Source organism: Rhinolophus hipposideros (assembly GCF_964194185.1).
Source record: "Rhinolophus hipposideros genome assembly, chromosome: 13".
Lineage (NCBI taxonomy): Eukaryota > Metazoa > Chordata > Mammalia > Chiroptera > Rhinolophidae > Rhinolophus > Rhinolophus hipposideros.
In genome coordinates this window covers 17,610,029-17,620,438 of record NC_138059.1, presented here as the reverse complement: position 1 = coordinate 17,620,438, position 10,410 = coordinate 17,610,029, and positions in this window count along the sequence as shown.

Sequence of the window (10,410 nt, the reverse complement as noted above, 5' to 3'; positions counted from 1 at the left end):
AGAACACAGTATATTTCTCTTTTTCTTATGTCTTCTTTAAATTCCCTTAGCAATTATTTCATAGTTTTCAGTACACAGGTGTTGAATACTTTTTGCCACATATTTCCCCATGTAAAAAATATTTTTAAAGGTGATTATCAAATATATTTTTTTAAATTTCATTTTCTGATTATCTCTTGCTAGCATATAGAAATACAAATGATTTTTGTAGATTGAGCTTGTATCCTGCAACTTTGTTAAAGCATTTAAAAATCTATTTCTTAGGATTTTTTTACATGGAAAGTGATGTTGCCTGTGAACATAGCTGTAGGTCTTTTGTAAATGCCCTTTATTAGGCCGAGAAAGTTCCCTTCGATTCTCAGTTTGATAATTTTTATCAGGAATGCATTTTAGATTTTGTCAAACAATGCTTTTCACGTATCTATTAAAATGATCATATGACATTTTGATTTTAGTCTTAAAAAGTTTATAGTGACATTGATTTTCAAATATTAAAATAACCTTGAATTTGTGGGATAAACCCCATTTGGTTATCGTGTACTATATTTTTATATGTTGCTAGATTCAATTTGCTAATATTTTGTTGAGAATGTTTGCATCTCTGAGCGATATTGGTCTGCAGTTTTATTTTTTGTTGATGTTTTTATCTATTTTTCTCTTGTCTATTTTATTATTTTCTGCTCTTATCTTTATTTTTATTTTCCCTATTCTTACCTTCAATTTAGTCGGCTCTTCCGTTCCTAGTTTTCTAAGGTGAAACCTTAGGTCATTGATTTCAGACACTTATTCTTCAGTGCCATAAATTTCTTTCTATGTACTTACTTAGCTGAATTCCACACACTTTAATAATTTGTGTTTTTTTCTACCAGTTCAAAATAATTTCTAATTTATCTTTTAATTTGTGCTTTGACCCATGGATTATTAGAAATCCATTATTTATATTTGGGAGCACATTTTTCTGATGATTTCTAATTTAATTTCATTGTGATCCAAGAATATACTTGTTTTTAATCCTTGTAAATTTGTTGAATCTTGTGACCCAGAATATGGTCTGATTTGACAAATGTTTCATGTACATTCAGAAAGAATATATATTCTGTTGTTGTTGGTTGGAGATTTCTATAATAAATTAGACCAAATTGATTGATAGTCTTGTTCAAGTCTTTTATATTCTTACTAATTTTCTGTCTACTTTTTCTCACAACTTTTAAGATTTTATTTTATGATAAAATATCCAACTATAATTGTGAATTTGTCTATTTCTTTTTGAGCTCTGTCAAACTTCTTGTATTTTGAAGCTCTGTTGTTAAGTGCATAAATATTTAAGAGTCTATGTCCTTTTGATGAATTAATCCCTTTATCATTATGAAATGACTCTGATAACATTCTTACTCTAAAATCTAATGTGTTGGGTATTAATATAGTCACTCCAGTTTTCTTTGGATTAGTGTTTGCATGTTATATCTCTTCCCATTGTTATTTGTTTGTTTGTTTGTTTGTTTTTTTACCTTTAATCTATGCATGTCTTTATAGTGCAACTGGGTTTCTTGTAGGCAGCAAAAAAAAAAAAATTGGCTTGCTGTGCTTCTAATGAAAATTCTGTCTTTTTATCTTGATTTTTTTTTTTTTTGTATATAGCATGTCTTTATTATTTGGCTATTTTAAAAAATTTTTTTCTCTTTACCAGTGGTTTTAAACAGTTGACTATGATACACCTTGGTGTAGAACTTTTTATGTTTCTTGTATTTGGGGTTTGTTGAGCTTCTTTATGGTTTTCATCAAATCTGGGGAATTTTTGGCCATTTTTTCTGCCCTATCTTCTTTTTCAGAGACTCTCTTGATATATTAGGCTGCCTGAATTTTCCCCAGAGCTCACTGAATGCCCAGTTCATTTTTTTTTTTCAGTTGTTTTTCTCTCTCTCTTTCATTTTGGATGGTTTATATTACTACCATGTTTCTCTGAAAATAAGACCTAGCCGGACCGTCCCCTCTAATGCGTCTTTTGGAGCAAAAATGAATATAAGACTTATTGCTTCTCGGCCTTTTGGCTAAGATCAAGTGTAGTATGAATATAAGACCTGGTCTTATTTTGCTATCAGACCGGGTATTCTATAATACAATATAATATAATATAATATAATATAATATAATATAATATAATATAATACCGGGTATAATATAATATAATACAATACCAGGTCTTATATAATGTAAGACTGGGTATAATATAATATAATATAATATAATATAATATAATATAATAATGTAATACCCAATATTATATTATATTATATTATATTGATTATATTGTGTTATATTGTATTATATTGTAGCATATTGTAGCATATTATAGTATATTACATTATATTACATTATATTACATTATATTACATTATATTACATTATATTACATTATATTACATTATATTATATTATATTATATTATATTATATTATATTATATTATATTATATTATATTATGTTATATAGACCTGGTCTTACATTATTGTAAAATGAGACCGGGTCTTATATTAAATTTTGCTCCAAAAGATGCATTGGAGCTGATGGTCTGGCTGATGGTCTTATTTTCGGGGAAACACGGTATGTATTCATATTCACTGGTCTTTTCTTCTGCAGTGTCTAACAGTCTCTTAGTCTCATCTAGTGAACTTTTTATTACAATAATTGTGTTTTTCACTTTTAGAAGTTCCATTTTCATTTGTTTTTAAAAATTTACATGTCTTCACTTAAAATGTTTAACTTCTTCAACATATGGAATATAGTTATAAGTTTTTAAATGACTTTATCCACTAATTCTATAATCTTTGTTATTTATGACTCATCGTGTATCCCATTTCCCTCCCTCAAGGCATGCCTGAAATTTTTGGATTGGTTCTTGGACACCACAAATTTTACGTTGTTGGATAATTTTTGTATTCCTCTAGTCTTCAGTGTTTATTTTTTAAAAAAATAATAGGTTGAAGTTTTACAGTTTTACTTAGAACCAGATTGTTCCTTTCAGGTTTTGCTTTTAAACTTAATTATTAGGCACATGCAGAACAATCTTTAGCCTCAGGCTAAATTTTTCCCACTACCAAGGCAATCATTTTCTGAGGACTCTCCCACCCCATCCCCCACCTCATATAAGGTTTACCATTAAGGATGAAACACAAATTTCTCATTCATTAAAGGACGAAACACAAATTTCTCATTCCTGTGTGATCGTCAAATATTGATGCCCTGCTCCCTTTATGTGGTTCTTTTCATAGTCTCAGCTAGTGTAGTCACATACGTTTATTGATTAGTGTTCAACTGAAAATTCAAAGGGGACTGTCTATAGAATGTTTAAGTGCTTTCTTTGCACAGTTCTTTTGTCACAGGTGGGCCTGTGAATTCTAGTCACCTGAACCTCATCAGACTACCAGCTCCATCTTTTCAACTCAGAGAGACAGTCAAGATCACACCTGGATTTCCTCTCTCTTCACACCAGCATGGAAGACCTCTCCAAGCAATAAGCCTGGGCAATCAGAGGGCTCATCTCTTTTATTTCCCTTCTTTCAGGGTCCACTGTCCTGAGCTGCCTGATGTTCAATGTCTGAAAACTGTTGTATGATAAATTTTGTCTGTTTTTTAAATTTCATGTAGGAGGATAAACCCAATACCTATGTTCCATATTGTCCAGAAGGGGCGATCTCTCAGTGAGGTTTTAATTTGTTTTTCTCTTATGATGTGTGAAACTGAGAATCTTCTATTATATTTAAGGGTCATTTGAATTTCTTTTACTTTCCTATAAGTTCTTGTTCTATGCTTTTTTACCCCCATTGAGTTGTTGGTATTTTTCCTTCTCCACTTCTAGGAGCTTTATAGATATGGAGGTTATCCCCTCTTTTTTTTGTAAGCCTAGTCCAGTCTCTTGTTTGCGTTTCCACTTTGCTTATGGGTTTTTTATTCCATGCATATGGTTTTCATTTTTATGTAGTAAAAGTTATCAACATTTTCTTTTATTACACTTGGATTTTGAATCATGTTTAGGAAGGCCTTCCTGTGGCATATTTTTAATATCCTCAGAGCTACAATTCTCTGCCTGCTGAGAATGGATTTTATTTTTGCCAATAGTCTAAAAGTATTTGGAATGAAATCTGGTGAATAAGAGGGGAACAACAAATTGAGTAATGACAATTTTTATTAAATCATAAAGTTTCTGTGTAGTTAAGAGATTGGTTTCCATGTCAAATGCATACATTTTTCCTGAAGCTGATTCCAAAGTGGAATTTTAGAAACATGTGGCTGGATAATGTTTTTAGATATTAACTTTCCTTCCTATTGTAGTTCCTTCTCCTCTCCCCCTCCAACCCCCCCCAATAGCCCCCCTACACACACATTTAGGCAGGTAGTATGTTCTGTACTTTATGGCCTTGGAGGAAATATATGACAGAATAATTATGGGGTGGTAGAAGGCTCTAGAGAGGAATAGCCAGCCATGTGGTACCTTTAGGTAGAAAGGACTTCAGGCAGATATGAAGGAAAATTTCTGTGTCTCAAGCAACAGAGAACCACCAAACCCACAGAAGCCATCAGAGACGGACAGTGAACACCATATGGGTAGTCCACGTGGACAGGCAATCAGCTAGAGGGCCCCTCATGGATGATCTGACACTGAGGAAGACCCTGGAATTATGACAAATTCCAAAGCTGGATGGATAGAGACACCATGAATGATTGACGTGAGGTTTCCTGATTGTGGGGAGTCTTGAATTTGCAATTTAGTTTCTAGCAAATTACTGCATTTTACATATTTAGAAGTGATCTCCCCTCTTTACAAATAGTCTGAGCAATGGTTAACATCGATCTGTAGCTTTCCAAAGTGAAGGATTTGAAGAGTTGCATTCATTGGCCTGTCTGCTAAGGGGAGAGGGCGCATAAACTGGATTAGTGTCTGTCATCTTATCACAGGAGTTTTTCATTTCAAGTCCTCAGATCCCAAGGGATCTCTGACCTTCGAAGGTAAAAAGATTACTACTTTACAAACTTCTAATTGAAATATAGACTTTCCTTCTATTATCGATGGAGACATAAGCCAGAGGCGCATCAGCGATACACACGATTTCATCAACAACAGAAACCACACACAGTTTCATCTTACAACACGCGTGCTGGCATGTAACTCAGCATGTTGTCAGTCCTCCTTACTACTCATCACTACTTTAATTATGGAAGTTTTCAGACTTATTGCTAGATCTAGTTATTTAATTTGTTAATCAAGAAGCACTAGTATCACTGTCACAGATATTTTTAATATTTTGATCGTTCGCATTTCAACATAGTTTTCTTTGTATTCATATATTTTATTTTGCACCCTTGTACACATTATTCTGACATGCAATCTATAGGCATCAGCAGGTAGTCAAAAGTGTCCATGGCATAAAATAGGTCAGAAGCCCCTGTTTTTCTTAATTAAACTTTGTATAATTCCTGGCTGGAGTCACCTCTAGAAGAGATGAGATAGCAATAAGGCAGTTCCTCGCTTTTCATTGCCAGCTCCTCCTCAGCTGGAAGATTTGAAGATATAACTTAACTCTGAGAGAATCTGACCTTCTACCCTCATTTCCAGCTCCATAAACTGCAGGAGCCCAGTACTTGATCCTTCTGACATGACAGCTTCCACCAGGAGCAGTGCTTACTAGGTTTGGGGGCCTGAAACTTCTCTGCAATGGTTAGCTGATGACAGATTTGCCTCTCTTCTTTCCTTGTGAGCTGGTGCCAAAATGACTTTCCACCTCAGTGAAATAGCTTTAAATCTGACATTCTGGGCTGGGGGCCTCCTCTTTCATTTAATCAGCACCAACGCCATCTTCTGTCTTTGACTCTGTTCTATTCAGGGCACAGGGCCTGTACCCCCTCTCTTGCCTCTAACTCTGCCTCTGCCCTCCCAACACTCCTTCTTTTCTGTCCACACTCCCTCCAGCTGTGGTAGGTGATGATGGCAGCAGACCGGAGGGTTCCAGCATCCAAGCCTTGCAGGCCCCCATGGAGAGACGCTATCAGCTTTCACCGGCTGACAAAAATAATGGAAACGAAATCAGGCCAAAAGCAAAGTCCATGCTGAGTTAAAGTCTCTCATCTTGTCATTTTTTTTTGAACACAACACTCTCTGACCCAGAACTCTCCCTTCTCTCAGATCAACCCGAAGACAAAACTTTTCAGCGTCTGTTACCTGAGACTATTTTACGGCATTGCCGTTCTGTGTTCTATTTTAACGGTGGTAATGAGAACTACTATTTTACAGCTTATGATGTGCTTTCTTAGTTATGTTTGCATTTATCCTCCGAGCCATTGTGTACATCCAGTTTTTGTGCTCCCGTTTGACAAATGAGATATCTGAGCCCGCCCTGAAAGGTTGGAAAGGAGCTCTGTAAGGTGCTGGAATTGGGAGCTGACCCAGGACTTCTTCCTCCAGAGGCAATGCCAGTTCTGTTGCCTTGTAGTTCCTGCTATAGGAAGAGGTGAATGTGCCAACAGATGAGATATCTCAAATGTGTGGCTCGTTGGCTTTTGTGTTTGGAACATGGTGTTTTAAAAGAACTGGTGTGAGTTTCTGACATGTAGAAATTTGTAAATTTCCCATCAAAATCCAGATTCCTGACTTTTTCCCCACTTCGAATGAATGAACAGGTCTGGTTACCGGGAACATGCACTATACTGTTAGGCAACAATTTGCTAGAGCTCAGTAGTGGTACTTCTGGTAGATGGCGTGTGAATTGTCCAGGGTACTGCAGTCTCCACCACTCCCTATTGTTTCCCAGCATTAAAGCTGGGTGTCAGTTATCATTTATTATTCTCTTTGCCCTGTTTCTTATAGTGGATTTACAAGAGGAAAGGAAAACAATTCTTAAACGCACTTCTCTCTCAAAAATGGGGAAGTGAAAAGTGGACCTTGAGAACTTTATTTTTAGCCTTATTTGCCTGAGTTCTATGGGAATTTGGGTTGGTGATTTCTTACGGAGACAATTGTTCCCAAATCTGGATGCTCATTGTAAACATTTGGGGGAAGCTTTTCAAACGCACATGACTCTGGGCTGCACCACAGATCCACTGTCAGAATCTTCAGGAGTTGCCCCCGGGAATCTGTAATTTTTAAAAATTCCCCAGATGAATCAGAAAACTAATGATTTATATCTCAAAGGGCTTCTGTGTGATGTCCTTTTATGGAAAGCAGACTCCACTTTCCCCTAAGGCTTTGTCAACAAACAGTGCTAGGAAACCCAGGTAAGCCTGAAACTTCACCGGTAGCCCAAGACAGTCAGGTGGAAATGGTCCATTTGGAAATCATAGCAAGTGAAATATCAGTTGATTGATCAATTTTGCCCTATCGAGTCACTAACTAGAAAGGCATCATGAGACCATATTAGTGCCGATTCTTACCACTCCGTGGCTCTTTCAAAGAACCCTGTCCTGAGTCACTCCGAAAGGCACCTAGGAATCATTTAGCATTTTGGAGAAGGTGCTTTTTCTCCCTGCTTCTGGCATCTTTAACTGAAAAAACAAAGTGTAGAATGAGAGTTCGAGACAAAATCAGAGCTTCAACATTGGTTTCCTGAGTCCTGGATATTTTTCTTCCACGATGGACTTCATTTCACAGAATTAGCATTTTTTTTTTCACTGAGAATTTTAAAAACAAGATCACGATGGACTAGGTTGGGTAAATATTTTTTTTTTTATTGCCCCAAGACAAAAATGGAAAATTGGGACTTTTTTGTAATTTGCCACCACTTAACTAAAGATAAATTAGTTATAATGTTGAATACCTTGCCATCTCCAGCTATTGAAGGGAACCAGAAATATGTTTTCTTTCATCATTTTTAGGGTAATAACGGTAGTAGTAGTAGTAGATACTCTTTATTGATCACCAATTCTGTGTCGGTCATGCTCATATTTATTTTCTATACATTATTTAATCTTTACAGTAACACTCTGAAGCAGATATTTACTTCCACATGAGGCATTGAAGCTCTGAAATTTTAATTAACTTGGTTTATTCAACCACTATTTAGTGAGCAACTATCATGTACTAGGTTCTAGAGCACATAAGCAGCAGACCTAGGATTTGAATCTGATATTCTGATTCTCAAACCTATGTTTTTCAACAGCTCTGTGAAACTTTCCTGTTTTCTAGGTCTTCCTCTCATTTCTCCGTTGGGCTCTAACTTGATCCTCATTCCTACGTTGGTTCCCATAATATTTCTTTTCTTAACATTAGTGTCTCTATTTCATTGAATAAATTATCTTTTTTTAAATAGATAATTATTTTTTAAAATTTTTTATTGGGGAACAGTATTTTTCCAGGGCCCATCAGCTCCAAGTCATTGTCATTCAGTGTAGTTGGGGGGACGGGCGGCTCAGCTCAGCTCTAAGTCCAGTCGTCATTTTCAATCTTAGTTGCAGGGGGCGCAGCCCACCATCCCATGTGGGAATTGAACCAGCAACCTTGTTGTTAAGAGCTCGTGCTCTCACCAACTGAGCCATCCGACCGCCCTTTGAGTAAATATCTTGTCCAGGCTAGCTCTCCTGAGGCTGGAGCCAATATGTGGGATGGGGTTCATGGGAGAAGAATTGTGTTGAGGGGCCTGGGTCTGCATGCTGGAGGCACCTGCCAGGGACAGCACAAAGAGGCTGCTGGGCTGGGGAAGGTGTGCTGGACACGTCTCCATGATGCCAGGGTTTACCTCCTGTGAACAGATTTGGTGGGACCATTGTGCCATAAATCCAACAGGTCGCTAGTCACAAACTACTTCCACAAAACTTGGAGACAAACTGAGTGAACACATCAAGGTAGGAAATACCTTATATTCATTAATTATGACTCATTTTATTTTGGATTTATTTTTTTAAAGCAATTTTGCATATATGGTTTTATTTCACATTCAAATGAATTCTAGAGTATAAACAGAGATTCTGTACTTATATTTGATCAGGGATTGTTGATAACAGCTGTAAGTTAAGCTTCCCTTAGCCTCTGAAGAGCCCCTTCCTCTACAATGAAAACGTTGTAAACAAATTACGTAGATAATAGTATACATACTGAAACTAAGTTTGGGAGAGTATTTACATTATGAGTGTATCATAGTGGAAATGGTTCTAGGATAGGAAGACGGGTGTTGTGTTTGAAGATAAAAACTTGGTCTGGACCTCATTGGTTGATGAGGATGAGGGTACAGAGATTATGGGAAACACTGTCAAACAAATGTAAACGTTGGGGAGAAAAAATTTAGGGTGTTACTAGAAAACAAGATAGGCAACTTGAAAAGGAATTTAGTTATACGCCAAAGAGAACAACAGAAAGTTGGAACATTATTGCCCTAGAATATACTTTACAATATGATCCTTTGGGAGACCAGTGTATAATGTAGCTTCTTGGGAGGATAAGCCTGTATTATCTTAATAGATTTTTGATAGAATACCAAAATTGGAAAGTAACAGGGATATGCTTCTATTAAGAAGCAATTCTCTCACAACCCATTTTTCATTTTAATGTGCCTTGTGATTGCTTACTCAACACTCTTTGCTTTCTTTTTTCTTTTTCATGATGATCCTAAGTATATTTTTCCAAAATACAACCATGGGCAACCCCAAATCCATTGTTCTTCATTCTTACTCCTATGAGTGTTTCAGGTAATACTGTTCTTAGTATTCTGTGTCATCTTTTTTATCCTTTCATTTACTTTCTTGGCTGCCACAAGTCTCCCATTTATCTGTCTCATTTTTCTCCTGTCAGGCCATTCTGAGTGGTAATTTTTCATCCTATCAGTTTCCTTATCCCAGTGGTCCATTCATTTTCTTTAGCCTCCTTTCCCTTCCTCCTCCATATCCCTTCATGACAAGTACTTTCTCTGGTGAAGTTTTGAAGCATTTCAAGAGTTCACAGCTAAGGATGGTAATTGGGAATAGAATGAGAAGATGGGTTTATTTAATAGTTATTACAGGGTTTCAAACCAGTCAGAGTTTTTGGCTGCAAATGATGGAAACTCAACTCAAGTTAGTTTAAGAAAAGGGGAATTTATTGAATAACTTATCCAAAAAGGATATTGGTATAAAACAGAATGGAATGAATTACTGTAAGAACCAAGACCTCACAAACTAGAACAAGAATTCAATACCATTAGGCCAATGCCTTGCTTTTCTCCTTTTTTTCCTGATGAGTTTCATTCTGCAGACATGCATTCCTTAAGTGCTGGGAAATATACTGACTTTCGGTTCCAGATTTATATCCTCCAGCAGATGAAAGGCTTCCTCTCCCTGCCCCCAAACCAAGATCCATATATCACTTCCAGGGAAGACATCTGATTGGTTCTGATTGGTCATGTGTTCTCTTCTGGACCAGCCTCTCTGAGTCTTAGCCATACCGGAGTCATG